At 37.3% G+C, this 10,219-nt stretch overlaps 1 pseudogene; it reads right to left on the bottom strand.

Moving 5' to 3' along the window:
* Positions 1–2,461: 2,461 nt before the first annotated feature.
* LOC700994 (axin interactor, dorsalization-associated protein pseudogene) lies at positions 2,462–5,287 on the bottom strand (annotated as a pseudogene).
* Between the last annotated feature and the right edge of the window lie 4,932 nt (positions 5,288–10,219).

The raw sequence follows: 10,219 nt of genomic DNA, 5'->3' as shown, positions 1-10,219 counted from the left end.
TATTTTTCCAGTATCCAGGAGTTCAACATGATTTAAAAGGGTATTTTAAATGACATTAAAGTTTAAAATGTAGAATTTCTTTCAGTCTTATTCCCCTCCCCAAATCCTAAGCGAGTACACGTCTCTAATTTCTAGCCAGGGGACTATTGCTTATCCTCCGACTTTGCCCCAGCCTCATCCCATACAGCTGCCTAATTATTACCAAATCTAATTTTTGTGAAGTGCTCCCACAGTGACTACTGATAGCTCCACTGGCCTGTCTAAATGTTGACAAACTGCTTGCTTATTGTTCAAATTACTGAGAATAAACTGAAAAGAAACACTTCTTTTCATACAACAACATGTCTTCCAACAGCTTTCAAACGTTAGAACTACTTACGTATGTCGTTTATATCTATCTTCAGAGACGTTTTTGCAGAAAGTTAATTGTTTGGGCTAGTTATAATAAAATGTCAAAAAGGAACATGATTTTTCAAAATCAGACTCAAAGTCATACATTTTGCCTAAGTGAGCACTATACATTGCAATGAATTATAGATCATTAGGCTGTATTTCTAGAGAGATGAAAGTATAGGAAAATATCATACAGAGATAACTACCATTACTATTTTTGGGCAATAGTCTCTTCAATGTCTAATTCTAATGGGAGCTATGTTAACCATTTTAGAACAAAGCAGTGTTTAAATTAGGGCTCAGCAAGTGGTAGCTCTGAATGCCAACAGAGAGCTGCTCTTCCCCATGCTCAACTGGCAGGACTCAGGGAAGGAAAAGAAAAAACAGAAATAGTATAAAGGACAATAATCATAAAGAGTATGTGGCGTAAGAAAAAAAGAATATACAACCTAGAGGAGTTTGTGAGAATGATCCTGAAATTGTCTTGAGGGCCATGAAGTGGCTTGAATAAAATTGATTTCTTATCTTTAAATTAATTTGTACTTGTGTGACTTACAAAGATTAATGTATTTCAGATATACGTCTAACATTGTCCAATAGTATTTTTGCCATCGGTAAAACTACAAATGCTTTAAAAAAATGCATTAACGGTTTCAAAATTAACAAAGGCTTATTAAACATCTGTTATACCCTGGTGATAAAAAGGTACATAAGAAAGGTAGTCCCTGTACCAAAAGGCTCCCAGCGTAGGTAGCAGCCATCTTCAAACACAACCAAACTATGAGACAAGTACCAGATTGGTGAAAAGAACCAAGCATTATTGGATAGGTAATTAATTCTTTCTCTAGTGCCTGGGGGAAGTATCTTCAGAAAAAAAAAAAAAAAGATTTCTACTTAAAATAGTCCTTGAAGACAGAACTGAGTTATGCCAAATAGAAAGGGAATTCCAGGCTAAAGGAGCAGCAAAAGAAATAGTCTATTTGTGCTGAAATATTACTTTTCTTTTCCTTTCATATGCTTTAAATCAGGAGTTCCAAATTTAAATGCCCACAGAATCTGCCAGGTAACATAATCAGGGACACATTGCAATCATTTCAAAATTTAATTTAATTATACTTTGAAAAAAAATGACATGTCCCTATCATGAATAGGAAACCATTATTAGCAGTTATAAATGGAAAGTAACAGTAAAAATAAACACAATGAAAACCAAAATAATTTAAATATATTTTATATTTAAACAAATCAATAAAATAAAAGTATACTAAATTTAATCAATGTATAAAACGCATTCTGGAATGAGAAGAATGAAATTCTTTATGAGCTGTCACTAATAAAAGTATATGTAACTTAATGACTGACTTTCAAAGGAAAATTAAATTCAACTCAAGATAATTTCAGTTTTTAAAAATATTAACTAGCATGGAACATCTCAAATCACATTAATTTCAAATCAAAATCTTCAGTAATTTTTATTCAACAGATTTTTGGTTTGAGAGGCTTGCTGAAGTATAGTCCATAATGTACTTTTCTGTAATTATCAACTTATTTGGTAATGTTCTTAACGTGTTCTTTTTCTACTAACTGCTGCCTTCAAGTTAAGAAAAAAAAAATCTTATAAAGATTTTATATTGTCTTCCTAGTGTTTCTTCATAATATTCAAAATGTTTTCATGTTGTTCCCCAAAGTTGTTCAGGAGCAGGTCGTTCACAAGAGACGAAACCCAACATCCCATCATCAGGAAGTGCGTGCGTGTTTCCAATGTTATCATCACATGTACTTAGGAAGAGTTGATGCACTTTAAATTTTGGTTGGTCTATAAAATACCAAGCCAGTGTTAACCAAGCTTGTGATCTCTGAAGTTTAATGTGTTGTCCAGAAAAATCTTGAATATCCTGATACCTTAGTAGACAAGCCAAGACTTTGTGCAAAAAGTCAGGATGGAACAATAACGCTTGTAGACACTGCCCATATTTATTAGAAGCAAAAGAAAAATTTAGAATTTAGTGGCCCATGCCTAAACATGATTGGCAATTTTAATATCGTAGATAACCTCAGTATTTTTCCATTTTTTTTTCAATTTAAGCTTCTTTAATGTTGATGAAAGGTATTTGCAGTTCATATAAACCATACTTATGTGAAGGATAGCAGATGCTTCATATAAATTATCACTTTGATATACATATCTTATGGTTTATGAGAAAAGAGAAAAAATAATATATCGGTTTTGCTCCCTTTCAATGGGGTTTTTTTTAAGGGATTGTTTTTTAGGTCTTGTCAGCAACATCAAACAAACTGAGTACTCCACAGGGTACAGAATGCTGCCAAGCACCTCAGAAAAATTACATGACATGGAGAAAATGCACTTCTTGCTCCTTGAAGAACTTACAGTCTAGGGATTTGACAACTCGCAGTCTTAGGAACTGAGTGAAGAACAAAGTAAGGCAAATTCTTCATCCCCTAGAGCTATTGTGGATTGAATCATTTTAGAATTTGGAATTAATGCAATCGAGATGAGAGACAAGACTAAATTTGGCCGAGAATTCATTCAGGCTCGCAGAGTTTTTATTAACATCCATCTAGTAAACAGAATGGACCTAACAGACAACTGAAAGTAAAGACTAGATCTCTTGAAGTGCAAGGGCTAAAACTACTTAATTGTGGTTACTTATTTTAAAAAGCAAACACACTGAATGGTATGACTAGGGTGATTACACTAGTTTAAAAATAGGCCAGGTACTGACACTGCATTCCCCTCATGCATTGCTCATTTAAAGTAGTGAATATTAAAATATGTGGGCTTTACATCTAACCCACAGAAAGCCCACCACAAATGTTCTGTGTATCAAATATCCACCTCATGTGTACTATGAAAGTTTTATTTATGCCCCATTAAGTCAAAAGTAAATAGTCAAATTATAGTATGCTAATGACCTGCATATTTTCATATGGATGAAGGTCAGTATATCTAAATAGGAAATAAATGGTGATCTTATCTACCTATATAAAAAAATAGAGTATCTTTCCGGATTTTGCATACTCCTCACTATAAGAAGAGGTATGCAGGTTTTAAGGTTTCACAATCAGTTGTCAGAAAAACAGCAGTTATGCCTGCAGTATCTCGTTAGCATCTGACTAAGTTATTTTTAGATTACATTGTTTAGAAGACATTGTAAACCCATCTAAAACTTTGTAATTATTTTGAGATGGTTTCAATGTTAACCCTAGAATCATCGTCAGAAAGAGTAACAATGTGATGTAGAAGAACAGCTAATCAACATGACTAAAATATGCTCATTTTCAGAAAAACAATCTGGTCATCTGGAAACAATCAGAGCTACAACCTAAGGAACACTCCCATATGGGATACTGATCTGGCCAAGCCCACTTTCTAAGCAGGAAAACTATCACATCAGGGTGAATTTAGGCCACTTCGGAGGAGCTGCCTATAAACATCCAAACAGACCTTCTTAGGCAGCAGAACTGGTCCAATTCCTCTCAAAGCAGTTTGACACAGCCTTAACCACATCAGCCCAAAGCTTGAAGTTCAGTGAAAAGAGGATATTGGAGCAAAAGTGAACAGATGTGTAAACTCTAGCACATGCTTATTGCTGTATTAAGTTTGAAGATGAGCACGTCCTACCCACAACAGTATTACTCCAGGAAGCAGGGTAGGAGTAGTGGTAAATTAGAAAATAGACTATTAATTGCACAATTAATAGAAAAGTAAAAACATGTTTCAAAATCTACAATAAACCTGTATCCAAAGGAGTCCTATACATCAGTGATGTGCTGGACTTTGAATTCTGTGGTACAACCTTGCACTGGACTCCCTCTGGCCTACTGGTCTGCGTATGGCTTGCTTCCTGCCTGTTAAAGGGTGAATACGCTACACAGAGCTATGATGGTTTCTACTGAGTGGTAAAATTCACAGAAGTTCCAGGTTCATCATGTCAGGATCATTCCTTGTGCAAAGTTTGATGTAGATGAAGATAAAGTAGTTTCTTGGTTAATAATTGCAATTTGTTTCTTTTAAAGTCAGTGGGTTTCTTGTATAGTTCTATTACAATTGACCCAGGTTTAATTTCATCCATCTCCATGAAAGCAAAACACTTGGTGCTGGTAAACCTTTTTTTAGCCTTGTAGTGTTTGAGTTCAAAGAAGAGAGCTGCACCTTTGATTAATTTTTCAACATGTTTCTGGAGCTCAATGTCCACATTAAAATGAATATATGTATCTTCTTTTCTTGAAGCCACAGGAGTATCTTGCACAGGAGTTAAGTCTATGCCATTCAGATCCTTTATACTGACTGTAATATAGGGATCGATGCACTGCCCAGCATCTTTCAAACCAATTTTCTCAATTCTGATAGTGAGTAATGTCATTCCTGGTTCTGATGGCAACTTTGGTAATAAAGTACTGGGAACTCTAGCAGGGAAAGAATCAGGAGACCCTGCTCCAGCACCACCCTCTTCTTCATCTTCTTCAAATTCCAAATTCTCTTCTTCACCAGGTGCCAAAATTCTTCTTAATGGGACAGGCTGAACATCAAATGGGAGTTCTTTATTATATGTAAGAATATTCTTTAGGATTGGTTCTAGTTTCTTCGGGTCCTCCAGTTTAAATTCTTCTTGAGACTGTGTGGACTGTAAAGTTGCACTTCGCAATTCCAAGCATGTTGCAATTTTGCCTATGGTTTTCTTTTGTTCTTCTGTAAATTCAGAATTATTGTGTTGAGCTTGGGCCTCTTTTTGTAGATGTCTTGTGAATATCTGATCCCATCTATCGCCTCCACCAGTTGGCCCCAAGAGTCGAAGTCGGAGCCTCTCCTAAAACTGGCGCCCCAGTGCTGCAGCAGACTCCAAGTCACCTCCGACATGGCCGGTCCCCACCGCGTCCCCTCCCACGCCTACCCCAGTAAGGCCGGGTTCTAGGGCGCCATCCTCCCCGGGCCTGGCGCCCACATTGACAGGGCCAGGAGGAACCACTACGGCCACCACCACCGCCTGCCGAGGAGCCGCCCAAGCCCATTGTCAAGGCTATCTTGGGTGGTAAGGGCTTCTCTCTATAGACCCAACCAAGTAGCTTTGGCTTCCAGTGCAAAAACTCGTGTATGTGGATCAAGTCCTTTGAAGAATCATCACGGTTTTAGAGCTATTATCTATGCATTATTCTACTTTCAAATACTCATGATGGAAAGTTTAATAACCAAACATTTCACATGTTCACACACTATGACTAAAGGGTATTATCACAATATACATTACTATTTTTTATATCTATATCTGCATCTGCATCATTATCTAGGATATCTGTAACACATTTTTAATACCTGTATTCTTAGTATGCATTTCTGGGCAAAGGCAGATTATTACTACTTAAAGCAATCAGTTCTGCTTTGCAGTTCTTTCCCTTTCTCATCACATTGCCGTAGAGGGACAGGCCTGTATAGGCAAAGGGGTGTTTTTTCACCATGGGAAGGGAACCTCAGAAACTGAAACCCTGAAGGCTACATGGGAGCAGGACAGCTCCTCCTTCTCTCCAGAAAGACAAAGAGAAACCCTATCTCCCTAATGTAAACAAATGCCTTTTGGGAAGAGAAAGGGAAGGTGTCTGATTTCTTGCCCATTGGAATCAAAAGAAATGCCTCGGGGTTGGGAAGGGAAATAAGCATTTCAGAGTTTATAATCCAGAATTTTATATTTATATGTAATCAAATGAATAGCTTCAAGTGTTGCCCAGGTGGGAACATGTTTGGGATTGGAAGGAAGGTCCAACAGACAGGATTCTAGGCCTTTTACACTGCACTTGCAACTATTGCATCTGTGTTTTTATCTGCTGAAAAAAAGTTTAGAGCCACACATTTACACCCCAACCCCAGGTCCACGGACCAGTACCAGTCCATGGCTATTAGGAACCAGGCTGCACAGCAGGAGGTGAGTGGCAGGTAATCCAATGAAGCTTCATCTGTATTTATAGCCACTCCCCATTGCTCACATTACCGCTTGAGCTCCGCCTCCTGTCAGATCGGGGTGGCATTAGAGTCTCATAGGAGGGCAAACCCTATTGTGAACTGCACATGTGAGGGATCTAGGTTGTGTGTTTCTTATGAAAATCTAATGCTTGATGATCTTTCCCTGTCTCCCATTACCCCCAGGTAAACAAGCTCAGGGCTCCCATTGATTCTATATTATGGTGAGTTGTATAATTATTTCTTTATATATTACATATATATAAAAATAATAGAAACAATAATAATAATAGTAAAAATAATAGAAACAAAGTACACAACAAATGTAATGCACTTGAATCATCCCCAAACCATCCCCCCTGCCACATCCCCAGATTGTAGAAAAATTGTCTTCCACAAAAGTAATCCTTGGTGCCAAAAAGGTTGGGAACCATTGCTCTAGATGAGAAGTCAGCCTAAAATCTCTGTGGCAGTTGGAACTAATGTGATACAAAGGAGCATACTGTCTTTATACTGTGGCTTTCCCCATCATTTACACAAGCCATTTTCATTTCTGAAAGCCAGTTTCCTCTTTTACAAGTTAGTTCTTGCTGAACATAACTTACAGGACTGTTGTGAGGATTAAATAACATAAGGTAGATGAATGCTTTCTGTAAAAAACTACAAACAACCACTGTATTAACATTGCAGGATATTACTAATAGCAAAAATCTGAAGGTTGAAACTCAGGTCTGTTTTTGCTATACCTTTTTCTCTTCACTTCTCTTTCAATTTCTCATGCAGTAAGCTTTGTGACTTTAGATTTTACTCTTCTAAAAATGCCCCTTGATTAGGGTCATCTCAGGTGACAGGATGGACACAATTGCTGTTCTTCAGGGCAAGTTTGGTGATTATAAATACTGGAATAATTCTCAGTCCTAAAAAAATATTTGTTTTAGGAAGTTGTGCTTCGCTTTGTCATTTACCTGGTGAATTTATTATTCTATTAATCCATTCCTGTTTGAGAACTCTATTCCAGTTCTTACTGACTTTGAAGGAAAAGTAGATTCAAATTCAACCTGCTCTGGCCTTTTTGTGACATTCAGGGATCCATTAAACATGATCTGGATCAACATGAGTGAAGTCTTAAATGAGTAAGTCATTTTTGGGTTACTGGTGCCACCAACCTTATTCTCAGGATTGAAAACAAAATGGCGCTCTCATTCCTCCAACCTACCATCACACCCTTTTATTTCATCAGTAAATTCACTGGAAGAAAAATGTTATAGAATCCTCGAATTGGATTTTCTTGTATGGTTCCATAATTCCAATGAAAGGGACTCAAGATCCAGAGTTGCTAAGTGATTTTACCAAGACTGTGCTCTTTTAATTAAAATGGGGTCTAAATAAAATAACCTAGATAATTTTAAATCAGTGTTTTCCAAACATGCCCCATTGCTACTTGGGCAGAATGTTCCTTCCAGCATAGTATAATTGGTTGATATTATCTTTCCAAATTCCCAGTACTAATAACAGAAAGTTTTATCAAATAAAAAAATGAGTTATGTGTATTTCAAAACACAAAAAAGTACCACAACTTAAAATTCAAAAATATTTTATGATGCATCATAGAGAATATCCTCCAATGGCTTTGCATGAAGAAAAATTTCATACTTCTGTACGTGTGAGTGGCTGCTCCTCTGCTGATTCTTATTTCTTAGGTTCCACTAAAGTCATTGTTTGCCACATATCACTAGTTTGGTTGATTCCTACTGGGCAGATTTCATCCTAATTATTCCATTCTCTGTATCCTTGCCTAGTGTAATCCACCCCCAGGCTGAGGCATTTGCACCTTAAGTATTGACAGTGGGAGGCTGAAGCCTACTCAGTTGGGAGCTCTCCCAGCCATTTTCAAAGATCTTGCTTCTTTTTGGAGGCTCACTCTGCTGCTGATAAGATAGTTATCTTCTGCTCATAGAGTTTCTTGCCTCTATGCCAGCCACTGTTTATTTTTTGTTTTTATATTTGTTTTTGTTTTTTGAGACAGAGTTTCGCTCTTGTCACCCAGGCTGGAATGCAATGGCACAATCTCGGCTCACCACAACCTTTACCTCCCAGGTTCAAGTGATTCTCCTGCCTCAGCCTCCTGAGTAGCTGGGATTACAGGCATATTCCACCATGCCTATCTAATTTTTAATTGATACGGGGTTTCTCCATTTTGGTCAGGCTGGTCTCAATCTCCCGACCTCAGGTGAGTTGCCTGCCTTGGCCTCACAAAATGCTGGGATTACAGGCGTGAGCCACCGGGCTTGGCCCTGGATTCTTAACTATTAATTAATACAGCAAAGGCTTTAAAAAGAAGATGTTCCCATTTACAAACTGAAGAAATCCAAAGGCATGGTTTGGGTGTGGGAGCTGGTGGCAAAGGTGTTTTAGCAGCTGCAGAAGTGGGAGGAAATAGTAAGAGAGACCATTATTAGTTACAGCTTGGAAGAATGTTTCCACATGAAAATGATGTTTTTTACCTGTGACTTTGAAATGTAAAAAATGCCTTTCCTTTGGTGCCTTAGTCATTTCCATGTCTCTCTCCTTGTCTCTTCTTAATAAAAAGTAATGAAGGAGCAGGAACAAAGCATTACACATATACTATGAATATAAATATACCTGAATCCTCTCCTGTAGCTCCTGCAAAACTCCTTTAAAATACTCTTCTCCATCTTCATAATTCTATAATCAGTGGGAATATTTCCACATGCTGTCAAAATTTCAGAGATTCTTCTCTTAGGCTGACAGAGTAGTAGCAGCTGCAGAGAAATGGGCAGTTTTAGTAGTAACTGACATCAGTAGGAAGACTATCATGAGATGTTAGACAAAATTTGACTTTTATTTCTTTGAGGGTACAGTAGGGATATAGCCTAAGATAAATTCATGGCAAGGGAAAATAAAATTAATGAACTAACATCTATTGAATAATTACTAATAGCCAGGTAATGTGAAGTAGCTATTTTTTATCAATTCTTGACCATGTCATCAAAAAGCGCACCAAAAACCACAAAGGGAGAGAGATAAGTCTGCCTTTTGAGAGCTACGCAACACAATTGAAGAAATAATCCTAAAAAGAATAGGCCTACAAGACTTGGTTGTAAAATAATTGAAAGTCATATGCTTTTATTCTAAGCAAACTATCGCAAGGACAGAAAACCAAACACCGCATGTTCTCACTCATAGGTGGGAATTGAACAATGAGAACACTTGGACACAGCGTGGGGAATATTGCACACCGGGGCCTGTCGTGGGATTGGGGGAGAGGGAAGGAATAGCATTAGGAGAAATACCTAGTGTAAATGATAAGTAAATGGGTGCAGCACACCAACATGGCACATGTATACATATGTAACAAACCTGCACGTTGTGCACATGTACCCTAGAACTTAAAGTATAATTTTAAAAACAATAATAATAATTTAAAAATTAAAAAAAGAAAAGCTGAGGACTTTCAAACTACTGTTAATTAAAACTGTAATCATTTCCTAAATAGGCATAAATAAAAGGGATGTTGTTGATGTTAAAAAAAAAAAAAAAAAAAGAAAGTTATGTGCCTTTCTTCAAATATTGTGTCCATCAATAGGGAAGCTCATAAAAGTTGGGGCTTAGAGGAAGACAAAACATGGAGGCAAATATCGAGAATGCCCATCTAATACTCTTAAGCAGGAGCCCTCCAGACTGTCCAGAGTATTATGTCTATATGACAAATGTAGCTATGTGGAGAAAGCTAGAGTTATGTTATACACCTAAGTAAATAACCAACTTTCCTTTTCAAATTCCTCACTCAGCAAGAACCTTTCTGTTCAGTTGGCTTTCCATGTAGCTCACCTT

This window comes from Macaca mulatta, chromosome 5 (assembly GCF_049350105.2).
Source record: "Macaca mulatta isolate MMU2019108-1 chromosome 5, T2T-MMU8v2.0, whole genome shotgun sequence".
Taxonomy (NCBI): domain Eukaryota; kingdom Metazoa; phylum Chordata; class Mammalia; order Primates; family Cercopithecidae; genus Macaca; species Macaca mulatta.
This window is presented reverse-complemented; position numbering and strand designations above follow the sequence as displayed.